This window comes from Artemia franciscana, chromosome 11, assembly GCF_032884065.1.
Source record: "Artemia franciscana chromosome 11, ASM3288406v1, whole genome shotgun sequence".
Lineage (NCBI taxonomy): Eukaryota > Metazoa > Arthropoda > Branchiopoda > Anostraca > Artemiidae > Artemia > Artemia franciscana.
Window position 1 is genome coordinate 43,850,102 of NC_088873.1, and position 12,188 is coordinate 43,862,289.

The following is a 12,188-nucleotide window of genomic DNA, read 5'->3' on the forward strand; positions in this document are numbered from 1 at the left end:
TTATGTGCTCACTTTTCAAATACGTAAAAGATAACGATTCTCTTTTATTGGAATAAAATCATCAAACAAATTCTGAATTATTATTATATATTATTGCTGTTAAATAGGCAGAAACTGTCTAAACCTTATTATTAACCTAACTGTCTTGAAGCCTTTCTTATTTTATTTTTAAGCAATTTTATTCTTTTGAACAATTCTGTAAGCTGGTTTTGAGAAAAAGCCTGAAATGTGATTCAGAGACATAGGATTCTTTCGGTATTTTATTATTATTATTAATGTTTTTTTTAGAAGGATCTTTTCTGATTCAAACTACATTTCAGTTTGGGAAACAGCTTCCAATTTTTAGGTCGAAATCCCAAATGTGAATTTCTACCTTATTTTGAAAAAATTAAATACACTAAAAAAAATAACTGTTAAATTTACACAAAAAATGTTCAATAGGTCAGTTTCACTAAAAATACAACTTGACAGTTTTGAATAACACAACTAAATAAGAGGAGCAATAACTTATTCCTATTTAAAGAAATTAAAAACCAGATTCGGTAAAGCAATAAAATACTTAACTGATTATGACCATTCCTTATATAAAATATGCAAAACAAGGATTGTCTCATATAGGAAGCATATGAATAAATCAAGTTATTAAGATTGAGTCAGATGACAAAAGCAAATTTTAAGTTCCTGGCTTTAACTAGCTTCACGGCTTATTAAAAGCAAACTCAGGCTTAATCTGTAAGTCCTATGTCATAAAGTTAAGAATTATACCGTCTGTTGTCGTTATAGTGATGGCAGAAACCACATATAGACATAGTTATTTATGCCAGTGTCATTTATGTTTTACAACTCTCATATATTTTGCTTGACAACTTTTCTGCAAGTAATCATATAGATTTAGTAGTACTATATACAGGTGCGCAATTATAGTTTATAATTAAATGATTTTTCCAAATCTGACTTTTTGCCCGGTAGCGGTCTAATTTATTTTCAGTTTTCAAAGATTGGGCTGATAAGCTTAGTGAATCTTTTCATTCTTGTCTTTATCATCCTGACTCTTTGAAGCCAATCACTATTGGATTAATTCACCTTAAAACATGGACAAATTATGCAATTGGTCAGGAGGACAGAACCTGGAGACAGACATATATGCAACTTTTTTTTTGTGGAGGGGAGCACCACAAAAAAACTTTTTTAAAGGGGGAGGGGCAATAATAGAAAAACAAAATTTATTTCATAATTTGAATAAAAAGTGCACAGAAATTCAGGAAAATTTGGGATTTCAGATAGTGGTCGGGCCTCAGGGCGTGGGTAAGTCCTTACCTGGAGGGTCTTACTTTTTGCTTGCTTTACTCTCTGAGCCTTCGCAAGCTCAACATGAATATCAGCCCTGCTGATAAATCTTACACCCGTGTAACCCTTGTAACCCGTGATTTGCCTCGGTAGTGGAAGAGATAAAGCCATTTAATGGGGTGCAACAATGGAAAAGGTTTTTTATAATCATTCAAGAGCGAAAATAAGCTCGAACTTCAAAGTCATTAAACGAGTGCTTCGAAAGCCCTCTTTTAGTACGGCCTTGTACTTCTACTCATTATACTAGCCTGTACGGCCATGTACGGCCTTCTAATCATTGTATGGCATTGTACTAGCTACTCGTCTTCATTGACGTTCAAATTGTTCTAGCCATTGACGATTTTCACATTGTCTAAATTCTAAGATCCGCCGGGAAGTTCCTGATAAAAACATACATAAGACTTTATCGGAGGGGGGGATTAAAAAGGAGTCAAAGTTTACGAAACAATTTATAAATCATGGGGGAAATAGTAGCAATCTTGAGATCTAAGGGGCCCAGACCAGAAGTCGCCCTTCCATGAGGTACACAGATCTGCTCGGTTCTAATGACACATTGAGAAATTTATCAGGTGCAATAAAATAAAACTTGGAAAATTGTTGCTTGAGTGAGTTGGTAATAATAAGATTGTGCTCTGCTTCATTGTGTCATAGCATAAATCGTAAGTTCAGAGTGATACGCTCGCAAGCACACAATCAACATCAATGTCGTAAACTAAGAAAAACCAAACTTTGATCGATTTGTTTTAAAAAAAAAGTATGACGAATTCTAATTTAGAAACAAGATTTGTACTTTTGGTGTTTTTTAGTTTAAATCTAAACAAGAGAAAACATACGGTCGTCAAAATGTATCAATACTTTTTAGTCGAAATATAATTGAAAGTTAAAACACGGGCGGCTCTCTACTTTCGAACGTTCTATTTTCCTACAATCCGCTTTTTCGAATACTGAAAATATATCAAAAAAAAGAAGAAGAACATAATTCAAAAATATTTAAAGAAAACACGTAAAAGCTCTTAAAAATATCTCATTGACATAATTAAATATATATATATATATATATATATATATATATATATATATATATATATATATATATATATATATATATATATATATATATATATATATATATATATATATATATTGTTTTTGGTACATGCGGTTTTACTTCCATCTAATTCCGAACATTTTGACATTCGAAGACACTTCAGGAATTGTGTTCGAAAGAAGAGGACCACCTATGTAATAAAAGAGGAGTCAATATTCTTAGATATTGGTTCTAATCCCTTGTATAGAAGCACGGCCTAATATTGCATACATGAGGTCATTGATTAGAGTCTTATCGAAGCCAGATTTTTCACAGTAAATAATCATTAATGTGATTATCTTATTGTATTCAAATAAGTAAATTATATTTGTGTGAAAATAGAAAAGTGTAGTTGTTAGACTGACATTAAAAAAAAAGCCCCGCCCCCCCCCCCCCCGTCAGTTGTAAATCCTTGCTTCTTATATTTCCAGTATTTGTTTTCATAAAATCACGTTGTGTCTGCGTCATCTGTCTTTCTGATAAGTAATGCAGCTGTTGGGCTCGAACTATATAAATTACTTGTAAAGTTTCTCAGAAATATATATTGATAAAAAGAAACATCTACTTTTTTTAAAAGTCTAAGAAATGAATTAAGAATCAGGAATGAATTTGTCCAAAGAATTAGGAATGATATGAGTAATGCTAAGAAATTATATAATTCTTACTTATCTCATTTACTCCCCCCTCCTAATGTGAAAAACATATATCCCAAATTATATATTTACCGTGCATTTTGCCGTACGTCAAGTTTTAACTTAATACACGTAAACAATTAAAGAATACATTTTGAATAGTGGTATTGGTATATCAGAAAAGATCCCCCCTGAGCTACACTGTTTAATCCTAGTTTTCTTTGTTTAATTCCAAGGGGTTAGAGAGTCGAGATTGTGAATCTCCGCTGAAGTTACTTGTTTTAAAAGTTCAAATATAAAAAAAAAACATAAAAAGAATTATTTAGGAATAACAAAGAAAGAGTCCTTTAAGTAATTTAGTGGCGGAATTATGGCGGTTTGAAATTTTGGCCTCCGACATAAAAGTTAAACAACAACTTTTAGAAACGACATTTTAAGAATTTTATGGCATTGGAATATCTTTTTAAACGCAAAACAAATAAAATGTTTCACGCACCATACCTATGCGGCTTAGAACCGAAGACGATTTTTTTTTTTTTAAGGCAACTGAACTAACAATATAAATCAACATTAACAGTTTCTTTCTCCCCTGTTCACACCCTCCGAATAGTTTCTCTTGACGTTTTTAATATGCGGAAACTCTGAGAGCTTGTTATTCATTTTACGATTATTAGTGGAGGATTAAAAAGTTTGACATCCAGTAATGTATTGTAAACAACATAAATGTATTTTAACGACAGAAATTATAGGCCTTTCATATGAAGATGAAAGAAGATGATAAGATTAATATCAACTGTCATGCTAAAAATTAAAATTAAAAATAAATTAAGAGTCACCTTATTATTCAATTTATTAATTAAATATATATATATATATATATATATATATATATATATATATATATATATATATATATATATATATATATATATATATATATATATATATATATATATCTATATATATAAAAATAAGTTGTCTGTGGATGGATGGATGGATGTGTCAGGTGACGTCACCTGAAAAAACTGGATCAGGTGACGTCAAAACTGAAAAAACTAAAAAAAGGCAAAAACTACAAAAAAAACTAAAAACTAATAAAAAAAATAAAAAAGCTAAAAAACTAAAAAAAACTATAAAGGTAAAAACCAATAAAAAACTAAAAAAAAAACTGAAAAAACTAAAAAAAGGCAAAAACTACAAAAAAAACTAAAAACTAATAAAAAAAGTAAAAAAGCTAAAAAACTAAAAAAACTAAAAAAAGGTAAAAAACTAAAAAAAATAAAAAATAAAAAAAACTAAAAAAAAGGAAAAAACTGAAAAATAAGCTAAAATAAAGGTAAAAACCAATAAAAAACTAAAAAAAAAAAGGAAAAAACTAATAAATGACGACACTCAAAGAGAAAAAAAAGGCAAAAACTACAAAAAAAACTAAAAACTAATAAAAAAAATAAAAAAGCTAAAAAACTAAAAAAACTAAAAAAAGGCAAAAACTACAAAAAAAACTAAAAACTAATAAAAAAGCTAAAAAACTAAAAAAACTAAAAAAAAGGCAAAAACTACAAAAAAACTAAAAACTAATAAAAAAAATAAAAAAGCTAAAAAACTAAAAAAAACTAAAAAAACTAAAAAAAGGTAAAAAACTAAAAAAACTAAAAACTAAAAAAAACTAAAAAAGGTAAAAACTAAAAGAACTAAAAAAGAAAAAAATAAATGACGACACTCAAAGAGAAAGCGACCAGGACAAAAGGAATGTTCGATTAGCAATCAACAAAGCACCGGGACACAGGGAGTATAAATGACGACCCGGGGGAAACAGGGGGATATAAATGACGACCGGGACAAAAAAACTACAAAGAAAAAAAAACTAAAAACTAATAAAAAAACTAAAAAATCTAAAAATCTAAATAAGCTAAAAAAGAAAAAAAAAGGAAAAAAATAAAGGAGAAAAACAAAACTAAAAAACGAATGTATATACAGACCGGGACACCGGGATACAAATGACGACCGGGACCCGGGACACAGGGAATATAAATGACGACCGGGACACAGGGACACAACTCCGGTACACCGGGATACAAATGACGACCGGGACACAGGGAATATAAATGACGACCGGGACACAGGGACACAACTACAACGGGGACACCGGGGGAAACAGGGGGATATAAATGACGACCGGGACAAAAAAACTAAAAAGAAAAAAAAACTAAAAACTAATAAAAAAACTAAAAAATCTAAAAATCTAAATAAGCTAAAAAAGAAAAAAAAAGGAAAAAAATAAAGGAGAAAAACAAAACTAAAAAACGAATGTATATACAGACCGGGACACCGGGATACAAATGACGACCGGGACCCGGGACACAGGGAATATAAATGACGACCGGGACACAGGGACACAACTACAACGGGGACACCGGGGGAAACAGGGGGATGTAAATGACGACCGGGACACCGGGACAGGGAATGGTCGATTAGCAATCACCATCAACAAAGCTCAAGGGCAATCATTAGAATCATGAGGTATAGATCTGAATACAGATTGTTTTCCCATGGACCATTATATGTTGCATGTTCAAGAGTCGGTAAACCTGACAATCTATTTATATGCAAAGACAATGGGACAGCAAAGAATGTTGTATATTCGCAAGTTTTACGTAGTTAAAACCATATATATATATCTATCTATATTCACAGGTGGGACATAGGGACACAACTACAATGGCGCGTAACTATTATGGCGCGTAACGACTTACGCGCGCGGGGGGGCTTGGGGGGGGCGCGAAGCGCCCCCACCAACTAGGTGTTGGGGTGGCGCGAAGCGCCACCCCAACAGCTAGTATATATATATATATATATATATATATATATATATATATATATATATATATATATATATATATGTATATATATAATATTTCGGTTTTTCATATCTAATAATTCATAAAAAAAACAATTGTTAGCTTTCAAAGTATACACTTTCTATAACCATTTATAACACGGAGATCAAAAAACGAAAAAAAAAATGGCTTTAAAAAACGGATTAGCGAGGGTTTTTGCCAAAATATCTGCCAAGTTTACTTTTTAGTCCACAGGATAAAAATTACTCTCTCCTTCGTTTTGTTTATTTTTTTTTCATTTTTTTTCGTTCTTAGTTTTTTTGCGCTGTAAATCGCAATCAAAATATTTTGTTTAAAAAAGCGTTTAACAGCGACATTCATTACCAATGTGTAGATTAACAAATTTAACATATATTAATTCTTTCACTACTACTTTTTATGCATTAATTTTGAAATATAATTACCTTTTCTGTAAATAAAAACTGTCCCATCTGAATCAGGAAAGGGGTATTCAGCCCCACCAGATTTCCCATCATTTTTACGGCTTGCCCCATATATTCCAAATTAAGGCCCAGTTTTTCTGCTGCTATGATGAACCACAATATACACAGAGAAAAATTATGCATTGTTTTTCTTTCTAAGCGTTTGACAGTAAGACCCGTCACCAATGGAAAGGTCAACAGATTTGACATAAATTAATTCTTTCACTAATACAATCTTGATAAATCAATCGGGGAAAGGGTTATCAATAAGCAGACCATCACAATCTGTTTCATATAGAATGGTATCCATCAGCTGTCCCATATTCTTTCAAAACCACATATCAAATCGCTTTCGCATATCTTATTATGACCAGATGGTCCAATTTGAGGACGGTGTCCACTTCGGTCCAATTTGTTCCAATAGGATCATGATTGGATATACTAATTCAGTCTTCCCCTTTGGGGCCCCAGATTACAACCTAGGATACTAGATCCTATTGATAATGGGTCACTAGAGATCCTAACAAATATGTCTCTTGCTAAATGAAAGACAGTTCTTTCGCTTAGTTCTAATAGAAATGGATGTTTCTCTCTGTTGTGACTATGACATCATTAAATAAATGTCATTTTCAGAAGCCATTCTATCCAACTCTTTTTTTTTAGATTCTACTTTCGAATTACGCTTGTTCTTGGTTTTGCACATTCAAAAGGAAATTGTCTTAAAACAAGGATGGATACAAGCAAATGGTTAAACACTTTTGTAACCAAAAATAATATTCTCGAAAAGATGGTAATTTTACCAAAATCAGAAAGAGCACAACTCTTCTTTTTCAGTTTTCCTCACTGTTTGCTACGGAGCCTGGTCAAACTAACCCCTGAATTCTGTAGTCAAGGGCTTATCCATGTCTTTTGTGGGGGGGGGGTTAAAAAGAGATGTTAAAAACTCATCAAAAAATTTTTATATGCATTTTGTTGCTTCTTTACAAGTCAGCCTAAATTTTCGGGGGGGCAACTACCATACCCCCCTCTCCCGATAAATCCGGCCTTGCCTCTAACAAAAAGATATTTATTACCTATATGGGTGTAGTCTGAAGCTTTAAATTATAAATAAATATCGAAGAAACAATATTCAGTAAACATCCGTTGTAAGAAAATTTTATTGCAAGTCTAATTTTACATTTTTCTGTTTGCTTTACTGATAATGACTCTTAGATATAGAGTCGAAACATTCATTTACTAAGTTTCGCTGTCTTCAGATAATTCCTCATTGTTTTACCTTTTGTAATTTGTATTATGGCAAGGTAGTGTGGTCTTCGCCGTTATGTATGTAGAAGTAAATAAGCTAGCAAAACTAAAATTGGATTATTTTTATTGGTTGTATGAAGATGGACCCACTGTTCATTGGTCTCTGCTCTAAAGAAAACCAAATTCTGAGACAAAAGATGAAACATTTTAAAAGTTCTAACAAAAATATGATTCTTTTCTTGCACTTTTTTTTCAAATACTACTACTACTACTACTACTTCAACTAATACTACTAAAGAGTTTTACACTTTCGACTTTGATACCGATTTTTTTTCGTTCTTCCAGTAAACTTATTATTAAAATTATCCAGTAAACTTATGATGAGATCCACCGAAAAACAAATACATATAAACGGGCAGTAGAAACGACCCTACATGACTTCTGCTTAAACGTATCATAAAATAACATAGCAAAAAGTAGGCTAAACAGCTAAAAAAAAAACTGAAGAAATATACACATTGCGTAACATCCAGCACAATGCTATGTTGTATGCTAGGCTATATCATTTTTTGAGTGGTACTACTTCTCAAGGTCGCCCTTTAGCGCTGTTCCCAATCAAAATTCTGATCGGGTTAACTCACAAAGGTTCTATCTGACCCCGCTATGACGCCACGCTGGTAGAATTTTCCTTGTGGAGATAGGAACGGAAAAAGGAGCTTCTGGAAAACCACCGACAACAACCATCTCATAAAACTGGAAAACATTCAGCCTTTTGTATCCAGCCCTCTCCCGTCGAGGGTAAAAATTTAAAATAGTGCACAGACCGACTACTTTCTAGGATGCAAACCTTTGCCCTTAGAGAAAAGTTTTACATACTTAGGGGGAGGGGAGTGCTGAGTAGCCAATTAAATTGACTATTCGACATCCCCCCTAAATATAAAAACAAATGCCAAATCCTTGAGGAAGACTTCGCTGGACCCCATAACCTGCTGAAAAATCAGGAGATTGCATTACAAAGTTATTCTTCTTTCAACGTATATGCTATTCCTTTTGGCACTTATCGGGTAGGCTTCGTGTTAGTAAGTCTCACGCAGAGTCAGAAGCAAAAAATCCCGCTGAGTTGAATGCATACATCGCAGCACGCGTCACTAGTATTAAATGAATTAGCATGCTTCTGTGATCTACATTTGCTGCCTTTTAAAAATTTCAGCAGACCTAAGAAGTTTTTACAGGAATACAAAATATGTAACAAACTGTCATTCCTGCATCACATTGAAATTCAACCAAGAAAATTTAAAGTGATCTTTCAAACTTGGATTCATTTAGACAAAAATTAATATAAACATGCATGTTGTTACTGCGCACAGTAATGTGCGCGATACCGAAGTTGGTACCTCAGTTGGTATCAATTTTTTTCAACCGAGTCCGTTGATTTTTGAATTAAAATGGAATAGTTGTGGACATCAAGTCATGGCTAATTGTAGAAAAAGCCACTTAATTTTTGACAACTCAAAAGCATTGAAATTTTATCGTCATAAAAAATCCTGTATTTTAACACTTAAGACTTTCCACTTTTACGTTTGGTCGACAGAGTACCTTCACAACTTTAAGGGCCTCGACCTTTCTTCAAGTTCCCACAATTCTAAGAAATAATTTTTATGACTTGACAACTGAGGGGCTTCAAATTTCAAGAATATCTGCTTTTGGTCTATAGCTTATATAGTTCTGTAAGAAAAACAGCAGAAATATTTGAAGGCCTTGAGTAGTAAAAATATAAAAATTAATGTCAGGCGTGTAAAAAGGGTTGCCGTCTCGATATTTTCCCAGTAGAATACATTTATTCCAAAACGAACCATTGAAGTACTAAGTACAGTGAGATTAAAATCTGACTTTAAATGAGTCAAGTGGAAGCTTAATAAATTCACATATCTTACAAAAATTAGAGAAAGTGAGTGGTTCAATTTTTACTAAAAAAAAGTCTCCATATGTGGTTTCTGGTAATAGCGGGTACCAAAATAAAAAAAGAGGCGTTTGCGAAAAATAGCGAAAACTAAGCTAAAAACATCTTGTACCAAGCAGCTTAAGAAGGTGTTATCTCTCCTTGAAGATGTCGTTCTTTCTGGGGAATCAACAGATTGTTAGTGATTGAATTTGTTCGGACGATAAGCGCTGTCAAATTTAACTATGTATTTTTAGTTACTTATTTTCACTATCCAACGTAGCAACACTGATGAAAATATGATAGTGCCCTAAAGACTAAATAGTTTAGAAACAACAAGAATAAAAATCTTTAAAAATTTGGTTTTCAGTTATGTATTGACCTACATTGGGTCCAGTGGCCAAAAAATATTTTTGTCATGTCCTTGGTGCTCAAAATCAATCCATTTGAATTCTTATGGTTCATCATCACAGTATAATCTGATTAGAACCAGAACTCAGGAAATGGTTGACGAGCCATGCAATAGTGGAGAGGTTTTCTGCTGAAGAATAAATTAGGAGTAACCCCAAGTCCTCAGCACTCCCCAACCTTGGATTTTAGTTCAACTTTTGGAATTTACTTATTAACTCATGTCTAAAGTAAAGTCACCAAAGTTAAAGCTTCAAACAGGGTGACCGATTAAGATACCCAATTGGTACTTTTTGAATATCAAGAGGGGTAACTTCTCCTAAAAATCCTCCACCATTAGCTGTCGTGATTACTGACTATCGCGATTATTGATTCATAGATAATGAAAATTAACTTTGTATCTTTCTGAAAATTTTCAGTCAATTAAAAAGAGAAGGTTAATAATTTGTGAACGGTAAAAAAAGGCTAAATACCTAGCTCAGAAGAATGCACAAGCCTTAATTGTGTATTGTGACCCGGATCAAAAACAATTTTTATCACAAAATAAATGTCATTGCTTGCGTGGCGAAAGGTCGAATGCATAAAAATCGAAACTGTGAAAAATCAAAGAATTTAATTTTGTTTGCCGATGATCTTATGACAACGAAAGATAACAATAGACCCAGAGATTGAGGCAAAGGTTTCTGAACCTTTTCAGACGACCGACTAGGTCAGGGTTGATCAAATCAGTTGTTATCCACATCGTTGAGTGAATTAAGAGAAAAACAAACATGAAACCTTATACAATTGTAAAAAAAAATGTTAATTTTTTAATCACAAAACTTTGATTTGAATACTCACAAAGCCTTTCTCAGTTCAAATAAAATCATTCACATAAATTCAAATAAATGAAAAATATCATTTTATGCAAAAAATAACAATTGTAGAAAAAAAATTTTGATTGTATTTTTTTTATACCGTTTCAGACAACCTACCCGACTTAGTGTGACTAAATCAATTGCTACCCACACCGATAAAGATATTTTAAAATATGAAGTGTTACCCAAGAGTGGTACAAAATCAGTTTTAGGATATGATATTTATTGTATGATATTTTTAAATATATAATATTATAATTCAGTTTTAATATAAAGTACATAGAAAGTCAAAATATTTTCTGAAAAACGAAAAACAAAGTTTCTGATTACCACTTAATTTGTCTGGAAAACCACTTATTTTTTACAGTTAAAAAACTATTTATTCAGAACATATATATATATATATATATATATATATATATATATATATATATATATATATATATATATATATATATATATATATATATATATATATATATATATATATATATATATATATATAATATATATATATATATATATATATATATATATATATATATATATATATATATATATATTATATATATATATATATATATATATATATATATATATATATAAATGTGAAAATGTGAATACGTTGCTTTTTCCGCAAAATTATGTTTAGTCGTAAATATTCCTTTTTTATGCTTAACATATAGATATATGTATCATTAAAATTTTCCTTAGAGAGTGTATTTTAGCGTATATTGCAAAAGAATGTACCTCCATAAGGTTTTCTTGGCTTGATTAAAGGCAGTTGTCATCCAGATATGACCCATAAGCCTTAATTATAGAAAAACTTGATTTCCTTAGTTGTTTTATCTGGGCTCGTAGAAAAATTAGTGAGCATAAATAAAATCGATAGTTGAACCATTATTGTTTAAGTTAAACCTGCACTAACTTAGTGCCAAGCAGCTATGCCAGTAAAACGTGGTTCAGAGAGCCACAGGCTGCTAAAGGGCCGTGGCCTATAAGTCTGAATATTTTACGATCCATCATCTAATTTAGTGTATTATGAACACGGTTTGACTGTTTTTTTATTTCGCCACCCTTCCTGTCAATTGTTACGTATTTTTCTGAAGTCCATCACAGGAAAAATATGGGGGGACTTGGGACCCCAAAAAACACTGAGTTTTCTTTAATTTCTGGGCATTTATCATTCAAATGATCAAACATGATTTACTTTTTTACTTTTTACCCCAGAAAAATTTCTATCATCACCCCCTAAAAAAATCATGTTTGCGTGTCTGTCAATCACTTTAATACTTTTAAAGAGAAGTTGACTGTGTTTTTGCCCAAAAAATCTAGATAATTAAATATAAAAGCC

General features: G+C 31.7%; 1 protein-coding gene across 1 annotated transcript in view; it reads left to right on the top strand.

Annotated features, from left to right (window-relative positions):
- Nucleotides 1–12,188, top strand: part of LOC136033265 (homeotic protein spalt-major-like) — a 77,225-nt gene that overhangs the window by 30,422 nt on the left and 34,615 nt on the right. The gene's annotated exons all lie outside the window — the stretch shown is intronic.